Genomic DNA, 12,231 nt, shown 5'->3' with positions numbered 1-12,231 from the left:
TACTGTCTTCCCCACAGTCGCTGAGAGGGAGTCTCTCCTGGATGGTGGCTCCACTCCCCAGCTCCTCTGTTTTTGTATCTGGTCTGGATCTGTTTTTTTTTTTTTTTTTTTTTTTTTTTTTTGTCCAGGGGACACCACCTTTCCTCCTCCCACTCCGTGAAATGGTCTGTCATTCACTGGTGTGGAGCCAAGAATTGTTCTTGCCCTTTTGAAACTTGGCAGTCTCGTCTCTTTTAGATCTACTTGGTGGCCTTAAATTTCCGAAAACATATACACAAGAAAAATAGTGGGGGGAAAAAAAGAGCTGCCTTTTGGAACCAAATTTAACCATGGATCTGGCTTGAAATCAGAAAGGCGATGATGTGTGGTGGGAACGCATTGTAACTGGGAAGAGGGGTGTGTAGGGGTCTATATTCGACCACTCACATAGTGTGCAGAATTGGGCATGCCGCTCCATTGTTATTAATTTCAGAAGCAAAGAAACTATCTCTACCAAAGATGATCGTACCTTTCATGAAACATTAAAATAGAGTTGATCAAAGTAGGATCAAATAAAATAATGAAATATGGTTTCTGGTATTCAGTATATTTTAATTTATTTTCCTTATTCTCCAAACCACTGTGGTTTCCCCCTTCCCCCACAATGAACGGACAAATTGTTTAACCCCGTGTATACCTCACTAGACCACAGGGCCTTGTAAGAGAGGTGGAGAAGTGCAAGATGTCATCTGTTCCTGCAGGCAACCTTCAACAGAGATGGGGAAATGCTTCATCTCCTCAATGAAAACTTGATTCTACAAGCGTATGAAATAACCCAACTGAGCAAGACTAAGTCCAAACCATCATAGGTCAGAAAAGGGATAACACGGAGGAGGTGGTATCAGGTAGAAAGGGCTTAAGAACCTGGCTTTGGAATTAATGTAGATCTGGGCTTCCTTCCTATCTCTGCCATTCTGAAGCCATAAGGCTTCAAAATCTATTCTTCAAAATCTATTCTTCCAAAATCTATTCCTCATAGATTACTATAGGGATTCGATGGGATGATGTGTGTAGAACCCTCAGTGTAATGTCTGGCACATACTGGTCAGAGAATTATTCCTGGAGAAGGTGGGACTTGGCGTAGGTCTTGAAAGTTAGGGAGGGTAAGAAGATGCGGAGGGCATGTGGGAAGAGCGTTGCAGGTGAGTAGGGTCTTCGCCCCCAGCTGGGGCTTGTCAAACGCTGTGGTTCATTTATACCTTGCACCTTGCCCCCTTCTGCACTTCCCCCCAAAACAGAAAGAGGCTGGTGTCATGGACGGGGCTGTGCACAAGGCAGTGAACCTAGGAACTGTGGCATTCTATCTGCAGCTCCACTGAAAGAGGCACTTCAGGAACACCTGGGTGGCTCACTCGGTTAAGTATCTCACTCTTGATTTTGGCTCAGGTCATGATCTCAGGGTCCTGAGATAGAGCCCCACATCAGGCTCTGTGCTCAGTGCAGAGTCTGCTTGAGATTCTCTCTCTCTCTCTCCCTTCTCCTGCTGTGCTAGCTCCCTCGCTCTTTCTCTCAAATAAATAAATAAATAAATCTTAAAAAAAAAAAAAGGTCACGCCAGCCCCTGTGACTATTCTTAATTCCTAATTCCTGCTCAACCAGCGTCCAGGCACTGGGATTTTGAGTTCTATGTAACTTTAGCCACTATTGGTTGGCTATGGGTTTTCCTGCCCCTTGATGGAAGACTTGACCTTGAATTGGTGGCAAAGGCTGTGTACATTACTTCCTCCATTCGCTTAAGCAACGTAACTATCACAGTAGGGACTTTTTTTTTGCTAGAAACTGAAAAATAGATTTTAAATTTATATGAAAACGCAAAGGGTCTAGAATAGCCAAGACAAATTTGGAAATGATGAACAAGTTGGAAGATTAACAATATTCTATTTCAAGATTTTTAAATAAAACTACCATAAGAAAGACAGTGTGGTATTAGCATGAGCAACACCTATATGAATGACTGACTAATTTTTGTCATAGGATATGATAGTTTTAACAAATGATGCTATAACAGTTGGCTATCCATGCAGTGAGATGAATTTCAATCCTTATATCATATACAAAACTTAACACAAAATGGATCATAGACATAAACTGGAAACCTAAAACTACAAACTTTTCAAACAGAACAGAGGAGAAAATATCTGTCACCCTATGTTAGGCAAAGATTTTCTAGATACAATACCAAAAGAATGAGTCCTAAAACAGCAATTTCATAAATAGGATAGCATCAAAATTAAATAGTTCTGTTCTATAAAAGTCACAAAAGAATGAAAGAGACAATTTGGGAGAAAACACTTGCAATAATATATATATATATATATATATATATATATATATATATATATGTATGTATACATTTTTTTATTTGCAAGACAATAGTAATGAAGATGAGGAATAAAAGGGGAAAGACTAAAATGTGATTTGACTCAATTAAAGACTAACCACTTAAACCCAGGAGCAGAGACAGAATTTCTTCCCTTCAGATGAGTGGAACATAAGCTTTAATAGACATCTGTCCTTTCCCAGTCCAGTGGAGAAGGAGAGAGAGGGTCTCTGGGAAGTCAAGGTTTTGTGGAGAAAGAGCTGAGAATGGACTTGTCCTTCCAGCTTAGGGGCCCCAAGACGTGGACCCCTTCCCTTCTGCTAGGGGACAAACAGCACCTCTGATGAGGCCGTCTCGGCCAGCACAATGACAGCAGATGGGCTAAGGGTACTTTTTTTTGCCTCTGACGCTGTATTGGGAAGCTAGTCTTTGTACCTTATCTTTTATGGGATCAGCTGAGTAAGGTCCTGACTCTTGTCACAGTCATTCCAGGGATGAACTGCCTAGGCCCCAAATATCTACCGATCTTTTAAGACCAGAGAGCAAATAGTCAATCCGATAGCCACATTTCAAACATGAAGCCTGAATCCAAACTGCTATATTACGGTAAAGTTGCATCAGCAACTTTTATATTTAAGGCTTTCAGGCTTCATCAAACTTAGGAACAATCTGGTAATCAAAGAAAGAAGGTCTTGTTCAAAGTCACATTTGTTCAAGGATGGGATTGTGCCAGAATTCACTCACCAAGGCAAATAGTTACAATGAGGAGGCAACAGTACAAATATCATCTGTCCAAGAGCCTGATATACAAAAACAATATTTTAATGTCAGAAATAGAGTCATAACTCAGTATTAGATAAGTGCTTTATAAATATTCTTTCATTTAATCCTCATAGGAGCTTTATATGATAGGGATTATCCTGTTTTACAGAGGTGTGCACTAAGATTCAGAGAGGTTAAGTAAACAGACCAGGATCACACGGTCAGTCTGTAGGAGAACCCGTATTTGAAGCTAAGACTGTCTGATCCCAGAACCCCGACTCTTAAGACTTCATCTGTCGAAGATTAAAGCTTGATGTTTCTAACATGAAGGACAAATGGAACAGGAACAAGCAATGCTTTAGACGCTCAGAGGCATCTGCCTGGTGGTTACAACTGGGGAAGCCACATGCGGATTTCTCAGAAACGTACAAATCTGGGTGGAGCCGCCAAGAGTCTGACCCAGTGAAGAGCATGTAACAACTCTTCTTAGTAAATGGATATTTGCTAATTGAATGGATGATATGAAAAGACTGTTCTTCTTATAAGGAATTAGGAGGTACTTCCATACCAAAGAGGAAAAGTTCTTCCCTTTCATTCATGGCTTCAAATGAAGAACCCGGTCACCAACACATTAGGACTTCCTCACACAACACCAGATACAGGATATTTTATAAGTGATCCAAGAGAAGGGTGACAGTCTTCCATGTGGTTGAGAAACGATTGGTCTACATTGTGACTCAGCGTGTGGGCAAGGGGCTTATGGAATCCATATCTGAATGGATAACAATCCATTTAGAGCCAGGCAACTTGACTGAAACAAACTGGCTGACTGGAAATGGACTTAGTGACCTTGTCTTCAGTCATACTTTCAATGAATTGAACAGATCACTCACTGAGAAAGCCAGTGGGAACATCCAAGCCGTGTTATATAATATCAAAACATTCTCAGTGCCAAGAATAGGAAGAAACACAAGCTTATTTAATTCATGTGCCAGAATGGAAGTATTTTTTGGTCCCTAGCACCCAGCGTGATTATTTATTCTCTTGGTACCAACTCAAATCCAGTTCAAAAATATCCACGCCCTTTATGAATGAAAGGTTGGTTGGGGCTAACAACATACCATCTGTGTCAGCTGGGTCCTCTGGAAAGCAGATACTGAGACAGATTTGGGGTGTAAAAGGCTTACCAGAGAGCAACATTTGTGAAAGGAAAAAGGAGGAGGCAGGATTACAGAGGATTAGGAAAAGGTGACATAAATCCAACAAAAGTTGTCAGCCCCGTGGGAAGCTCTGAAGGATGTTGGAAAAGTCCTGCATCAGGCAGAAATTAGATAGGACTTTGTACCACAGTCATGTTCGGTCATTGGCTGGAGTCACCTCAAGAAGACCAGTACCTCAGCTCAAGAACTGAGGCAAATCTAAGCAGTGGAGGCTGTCAGCTAACCACACTCCTCACAGCTCAGCCAGGAGCCCTTTCTTGGAGGGGGAATCTGAGCAATGACTCTCCACGTCTGGCACACCATCTTAGTATCCAGAAATGAGGAGTCTCCTCAAAAGAGGTCTATAGTTCTCGTCCCACATAAGGTAGAAGCAGAAGTGAAAGCAGAACCTTTTCCTAATTTCTTTTCTTTTTTGGGTTGGAGTTCCTTTTTTTAATTTAAAATCAATTTCTAATGTCAAGTTTCTACCCAGCATGAGGGCTCCCTCTAGGTCAGAAAACCAATAATCCCAGTGATCCACTGGGATTATTAATTATTATTATTAATTATAATTTATAATTTACTTAGTAATTTAATTATAATTTAATAATTTAATTTAAAATCAATTTCTAATGTCAAGTTTCTACCCAGCATGAGGGCTCCCTCTAGGTCAGAAAACCAATAATCCCAGTGATCCACTGGGATTATTAATTATTATTATTAATTATAATTTATAAGTTACTTAATAATTTAATTATAATTTAATAATTTAATTTAAAATCAATTTCTAATGTCAAGTTTCTACCCCAGCATGAGGGATCCCTCTAGGTCAGAAAACCAATAATCCCAGTGATCCACTGGGATTATTAATTATTAATTAATTATTAATCCAGAGCCACTCATTAAAATTCAGCAAGTACTTATGTGCACATGGCCCCAAGTTACCCAGAGAGTCAACTTTCCATTGAAAAGATAATAGTGACTTTGGAGTCAGAAAAACTTGGATTCAAATTCTGACTACAGTGAACCCCTGTCAGCCTCCCTTTCCTCAAAGAGTTGTTGCAAAGGTAACATGAAAAGGTTTAGAAAGTGTTAGAATGCAATAGGTTCCCAGAAAATATTAGTCCTTGCACTCTCTTCTCTCCTCTTCTGAGGCCAGAGACCATGTTTTATAAAAACAGGCACGAGATCACTTTACTCCACCGCTCAAAATCCTCATCTTCCCATTCCTCCTAGAAAAACCATCCAAAGGGCTCATGGTGTTGACCTCTCCAAGCCCAGCCTCGTGACCCCGTCCGCAAATTCAGATGGCATTCTTAACAAAAATCCTAGAAGCTCAGAAATGATGGCAAAATAACTTCACACTCGTGAGAGAATGTAATTTTGAACAGTTTACAAAATCCAGCCAAACTCTCAAATGTAGAAATAGGATCAACACTGTTTCACCTATGAAAAGTTGAACATATTCACTTCCACGAATCATTTATCGAGAAGTTTCTGGAGGAAGAGAGTCACAAAATGAGGAAGGAAGCAAAGAAAAAGAAAGATGTGGACCCAGGATGGTACACAAGAGAAGCAAAGGGAGAGCCATGAATAATGGGAAAGGAACATTCTCAGACAAGAGCAAGTACCTGACTGGAGACGGGCTTAAGCGCCAGGATTGCGCCTCGGAGTTTAAAAGAAGGAGGAGGAGGAGAAGGAAGATAAAACAGGAAGAAAAGAAATAATTTAAAGGCAATTTATACTTCCACTACATACTTAACGAATTAAGACAGAGATACATAAGGAAAGTAAAACTACAAAATAGTAAGCAACTCTAAGGAAAATGGATGTTTCTGGAAGAAAAGATGTGTAATAACATTACACCACTGAGTTCCAGTATAAGTGATATTAAGAGGGACCACATAAGGTAAGGCTGTGAGTGCAGCCACCTGTCTGGAAGTTTGCGAGCCCAGGCCGATACTGATGCTCTTTACCCATGGGAGCGTTTTTTTACTACAAGTAGCCCCAGACGGGCTGGAGACTCACACTTCTGGGTGTGTGCATGGCCCAGAGCCCTGCGGTGCACCTGGCTCAGTGGGTCATTGATCCATGCTCTGCTCTGCACTCCGGCAGCAGGGATTGACCTGTAAACCGACAGGCGGATCACATGGACGGGGCTGTGCACCCATGTGCTTCTGGGCAGGGCTCGTTTCCCCGGGATGAGGCCCACTGGGACAAGGAGCAGGTGCATGGACAGAGGATGTTCGCACAATAAGTATGTCTGCCATTCCTCGCTCTCCGTTTGCATATGGTGTTCCCCATGTCCCACGAACAAGGATCGCAGTGGACCCACGGTGAGTAGGAAGGAATTCCGTGAGACTCAAGAAAGGTGGAGTGTGTTGTATGGACAAGTGAGGAAATACAGGTGCTGACGACCAAAGAGAGGCCGAGCTTTCTGTTCCAAGGAGAAACTCGCTTCCCTCTCAGCAAGAAGCCAGTGGTGGTGTAAGAAATACAAAAGACATCAAGGAACCGCATCTTGTCCTTTTTCATTAGAGATACATCCCTGCATTTACTAATGCTGAAAATTATGACAAAGACAGGAAAGAAAAGGTAGCGTGACATGGAGATCCTTTAGGGTAAGTGGTCCTTACTCACTCATCCGGAAGCTGGACAGAGAGCGTGTTCGTGGAATGCACACATGTCAAGAAATGAAATGAAAAGTGAGTTAGTTTTGTGTGGCATTCTTCTACTGTTCTGGGAGAATGAAATGCATCTGCATACATGAATTACAAAACCCAACTCGTTTAATTTTGGTCATTCTACATAGGCACTGAATGTTATTTATTGCATTTAAAGCCAACATTGCACAATAGGAAGATGAAAATTTATGCTAATAAATTACAATGAAGACCACAGGAAGGAAAAAAAAACCCTGTTCTACTGTTGTACCTTTCAGGGTACAGTTTCCCTGCCTTTTTGAAGATTTTATTTATTTGTTTGTCAGAGAGAGAGAAAGAGAGAGAGAGAGCACGCACAAGCAGGCAGAGTGGCAGGCAGGGACAGAGAGAAGCAGGCTCCCTGCTGAGCAAGGAGCCTGATGTGAGACTCCATCCCAGGATGCTGGGATCATGACCCAAGCCAAAGGCAGCAGCTTAACCGACTGAGCCACCCAGGCGTCCCTCCCTGCTTTCTTGAACATGGATTCCTGACTTTTCATTCTGCACTGGGCCCCACAAATTAGTTAGCCAGTTCTGCTTCTGAGGTCCAGTTCCCTTGGCATTTTTCATTAGTGTCTTCTTGTTTCCTTCTCTCTCCTCACTTTGCCTCAACTACATTAACCAGTCATTGTCTAATTTTTCCTCGTTTTTTCCAGAGAATGATGATTCTGACTTAAATGTTAGTTCTACTACCTTCCTATTTTACACATCACTAATCTCTTATTTTTATTCTGTCCTTTCTTTATCTTGATGTTTTTGTGGGCTTTTTGAGATGGGAATTGAAAGAATCTGTGTCCTCCCATTCTAACTGACACACCCTACAGTCTAAATTCTGACTTCCTATCCACTGCTAAGCCAGCAGAGCTCTCCCTGGCCCTGGAGCTCCATTTTAAAATGAGAGGCAAATCTCCTTTTCTCCGCGGGTGAATCCACAATTGCCTAAAGACACGGCCCAGGGAGGCTGCAGTTGAGGCTGGTGGCCGCTAGGCGGAGACAAAGCACGCGTGCGTGGGGCCACCGCTTCCAGCGCGACCCCACGGGGGTCTAATTAGTTGTCCGCCAGACTTCCTGAGCGAAGTTAGCCCCCCCACCCGCTCTTTTCCGTCTCTCTCTCCCACGGGGCCCTCGCCAAGCCCTGGAAGTCGGCCAAAGAGACCAGTCGAGAAACCCCTTGGGCGCCGGGAAGAAAATGGGGATCCAGAAAAGAACGCGAGGCGGGGCGAACGTGCCCCAACCCAGGGGAGACTGGGGCCACCGGCGCAGGACGGCAGGAGGGCCCGCGCTCGGCTCCGCCGGGTGCGGTGTGCCCGTGAGCGCGTGTGTTCACACACGGGGTCATCCGGCTCTGGCGAGGACCGCGAGGGGCCTCAAGGCCCATCACTTGGTGGCAGGATCGCAGGAGGCAGGGACCGGTTTCGAGGCCTCCCGGGCTTAAATGAAGTCATCCAGGGCTTGGTACCAGCGCCGCCCGAAGGGGCAGCCAGAGCCCGGCTCAAAGAGGAAATCACGGGGCACCTGGGTAGCTCCATGGGTTAAAGCCTCTGCCTTAGGCTCGGGTCATGATCTCAGGGTCCTGGGATCACGCCCGGCTTGGACTCTGCTCAGCGGGGAGCCTGCTTCCTCCTCTCTCTCTGCCTGCCTCTCTGCCTACTTGGGATCTCTCTCCCTCTCTGTTAAATAAATAAATAAAATCTTAAAAAAAAAAAAATCACAACAAAATTAGAGATGCTCAGGTCGGTTAAATAACAATGAAGATGTGTCATATCAAAATCTGGGGTGAGGGGTGCCGCTAATGCCCTGTTTGGAAGAATATTGTAGTTATAAATGCTTTTCTTTTGAGAAGAGAATTCTAAAAATCAGTGCCCTAACGTTTCACTTTATGAGGCTCGTGGAAGAGCGAAGTAAACTCAAAATAAATTGAGGCGGTGGGTGCTGCCTGCAGGGCTCCACCGCTCCTCTCCGTTGGTCTCCTTGTGCCTCTCAGTGTTGGGATGCTGGCCCTGGCACGTCCTCTCTGGGGGCAGGGGTGGTTGGGCCCGTGCCGTGCTGGTGGGCGGGCGGGGGCGTCCTGCCAGGGCGCACTGGGAGAGTTCAGTTAAAGCCCCAGTCCCACATGGTGGTGGTTTCTACCCATAGGGATCTTTTCAACCCCCGCTGGTCTCACTTTGAGAGGAGTAAGATGGAGAAAGTCCCCAAAGCAGCTCTGGAACCCTCCAGATCTTTGTCACCAACTTCTCTTTGTGCTGTTAAAAATGGCTTTAAAGAGACCGCTTAGGTGAGACACACAAGCTTTAACACTTTATCAAGTGGCCAGTCTCCTTTTGGAGAACTGCAAAATGGGGCAAAAAGCAAAATATAATTTAATGACTGGTCCATTTTTTCTCCACCATTTTGGGATGCTACTGTTCCCATAAACTAAATTCTCACATATTTTTCTGTTTTCTATTGTCCAGATCCAATGGTTTCATCTGCAGTGTACCAACTATTTTGTTTCCTACAGACTCCTATTTGAACTGCTTGGAGGGCAAGCCCCATTTGTTGCTCCTAATTAACATTCTTTTAGTTATTCAAATATACTTATATTTAGTGTGCTAAATTTTATTTTAAAATCCCATTGAATGACAAGGATGCTGAGACAATTAAATGCTGGAAATAGTCTTTTCAACAAAGGTGCTGGGATAACTGAATATCCACATGCCAAAGAATAATGGTGGACCCCTACCTCATACCATATACAAAAAAGTTACCTCGAAATGGATAATAGACCTAACAGTAAGCGCTAAAACTGTTAAACTGTTGGAAGAAAACACATAACTCTTCAACTTTGGGTTACAACAAAGGGACAAACAATAAAAGAAAAAAATAGGTAAGCTGGACTATATAAAAATTAAGACCTTTTCTGCTTCAAATATCATCAAAGAAAACCCGCAGAACAGAAAAAAAATTGCAAATTACATTTATAAGGGTTTAGTATCCAGTATAAAGAACTCTTAAAATTCAACAAACAGACAATAATCTAATTTAAAATGGGCAAAGGATCTGGAAAAACATTTCCCCAAAGAAAATATATATCTATGTGTATTTATAAAAATATTTATGAAAAATACACCTATTGTATGTGTGTGGAAAAATTTATTAAAATATACATGTAACAGAGAAAACAAGTATTGATGAGGATGTGGAAAAATAAGAACCCTCATGTTTCTGGTGGGCTTGTAAAATGATGCAACTGCTTTAGAAAATAATCTGACATTTCCTCAAGAAGATAAACATAGAGTTAACTTGTGACTCAACAATTTCACTTCCAGGTATATACCCAAGAAAACTAAAAACACGTCCATACAAAAATTTATACATGAGTGTTTACAGCAGCATTATTCACAATAACCAAAAAATGGGAACAATTGAAACGACCATAAACTAATGAATGGAAAACAAAATCTGGTAGACCCATACGATGGAATTTTATTCCACCATGACAAGAAATTAAGTACTGATGCTTGTTACAACATGGATGGACCTTGAAAATATTAATGCTAAGTGAAAGCCAGTCACAAAAGGACACACATTCTGTTATTTAACTGATATGAAAAGGCTAGAGTAGACAAATCCACAAAAATAGAGTAGATGAGTAGTGACCAGGGGCTGTAGGGAGAAGGGCAATGGGGAATTACTGCTAACGAGGTGGTGAAATGTTCTGAAATTAGATGATGGTACCACAACTCTGAATATACTAACCACCACTGAATTGTACTTTAAAAGAGCAAAATTTTTGGTGTGAGAATAACACTTCAATAAAACTGTTCCTTTTTTAAAACTCCATTGATTTGATTTAAATTTACAAATCAAAGATAAATTTTAAACAAATTGACATCTTTATATTATTTTTCAAATACATTTCTTCATTTATTACATTATTCTATGTTCTTCTGGAAATTTTTCTCCTATAAACATCTCTTGGATTTTTCTTATTCCTGGTATTTTTAGATTTTTTGTCAATATTGTGACTGTCACTTTTCGTATTGCATTTTCTATTTTTCTACTTAAGATAGTTTTTTATTTACACATTCTTGACAGACTATATATCTCCACCTTACAAGTTCTAATTAGATGTTCTTTTTATTTATTTATTTGACAGAGAGGAAGAGAGAGAGAGCACAAGCAGGCAGAGTGGCAGGCAGAGGGAGAGGGAGAAGCAGGCTGCCCACTGAGCAGGGAGTCTGATGCAGGACTCTATCCCAGGACCCTGGGATCATGACCTGAGCTGAAGACAGCTGCTCAACCAACTGAGCCACCAAGGTGCCCCTTTAGTTAGATTTTCTAGTCACCAAACATACCATCTCAAATGATGTCAGTTCTTTCAAATATTACTAGCTCAATTTTTTCTCTTATTAAGTTATCTGGGACCTTCAGAGGAATGCCAATAGTACTGACATCAAACATCATTTCTCACTCCTCTTTCTGATAAGTGCTTCTGACTATTCATAATGTTTACATAGGTTTCTAATAAATATCCTTTATCAACATAAGTTAGGTTTCCTTCTATCCCTAATTTATTTTTTTTTTAGATTTTATTTATTTGTCAGAGAAAGAGAGGGAGAGCGAGTGAGCACAGGCAGACAGAATGGCAGGCAGAGGCAGAGGGAGAAGCAGGCTCCTTGCCAAGCAAGGACACTTGGGATCATGAACTGAGCCGAAGGCAGCTGCCCAACCAACTGAGCCACCCAGGCGTCCCTCTATCCCTAATTTTAAAAACACCAAATACCTGTAGAACTTTGCCAAATATTTTTATATCATCTGCTAAGTAAATTCTCTTTATTTTAATGTACATTTCTACTTTTGAACTAGTTTGGAAGTCCTATGATATATCTCAGTATTGATTTTACAAAACAGATTTGGCTTGTTATTCATTGAATTAGAAAATTTGACTTTCCTTTTATTTATATTTATATTCCTTTTCTTATAGATATTGCTTTTTCCCTTTCTTTCCCATTGTCCCACTTGCTAGAGTTTGTCTATTGGCTCATCAAACATATTTTTGTACCTATTTCATTGATGTGTACTTTTATATTTATTGAGGCATTTCTTTTATTTTCCTTGGTTTTACATCATTATTCTGTTTCCTTTTTCTGTAATGTAATACATAACTTATGCCTTAATTTTATTATTTTCTAATAACTATCTTTTTTCTGTTTGGCTTTATCCTTTA

This window comes from Mustela lutreola, chromosome 12 (assembly GCF_030435805.1).
Source record: "Mustela lutreola isolate mMusLut2 chromosome 12, mMusLut2.pri, whole genome shotgun sequence".
Lineage (NCBI taxonomy): Eukaryota > Metazoa > Chordata > Mammalia > Carnivora > Mustelidae > Mustela > Mustela lutreola.
This window is presented reverse-complemented; position numbering follows the sequence as displayed.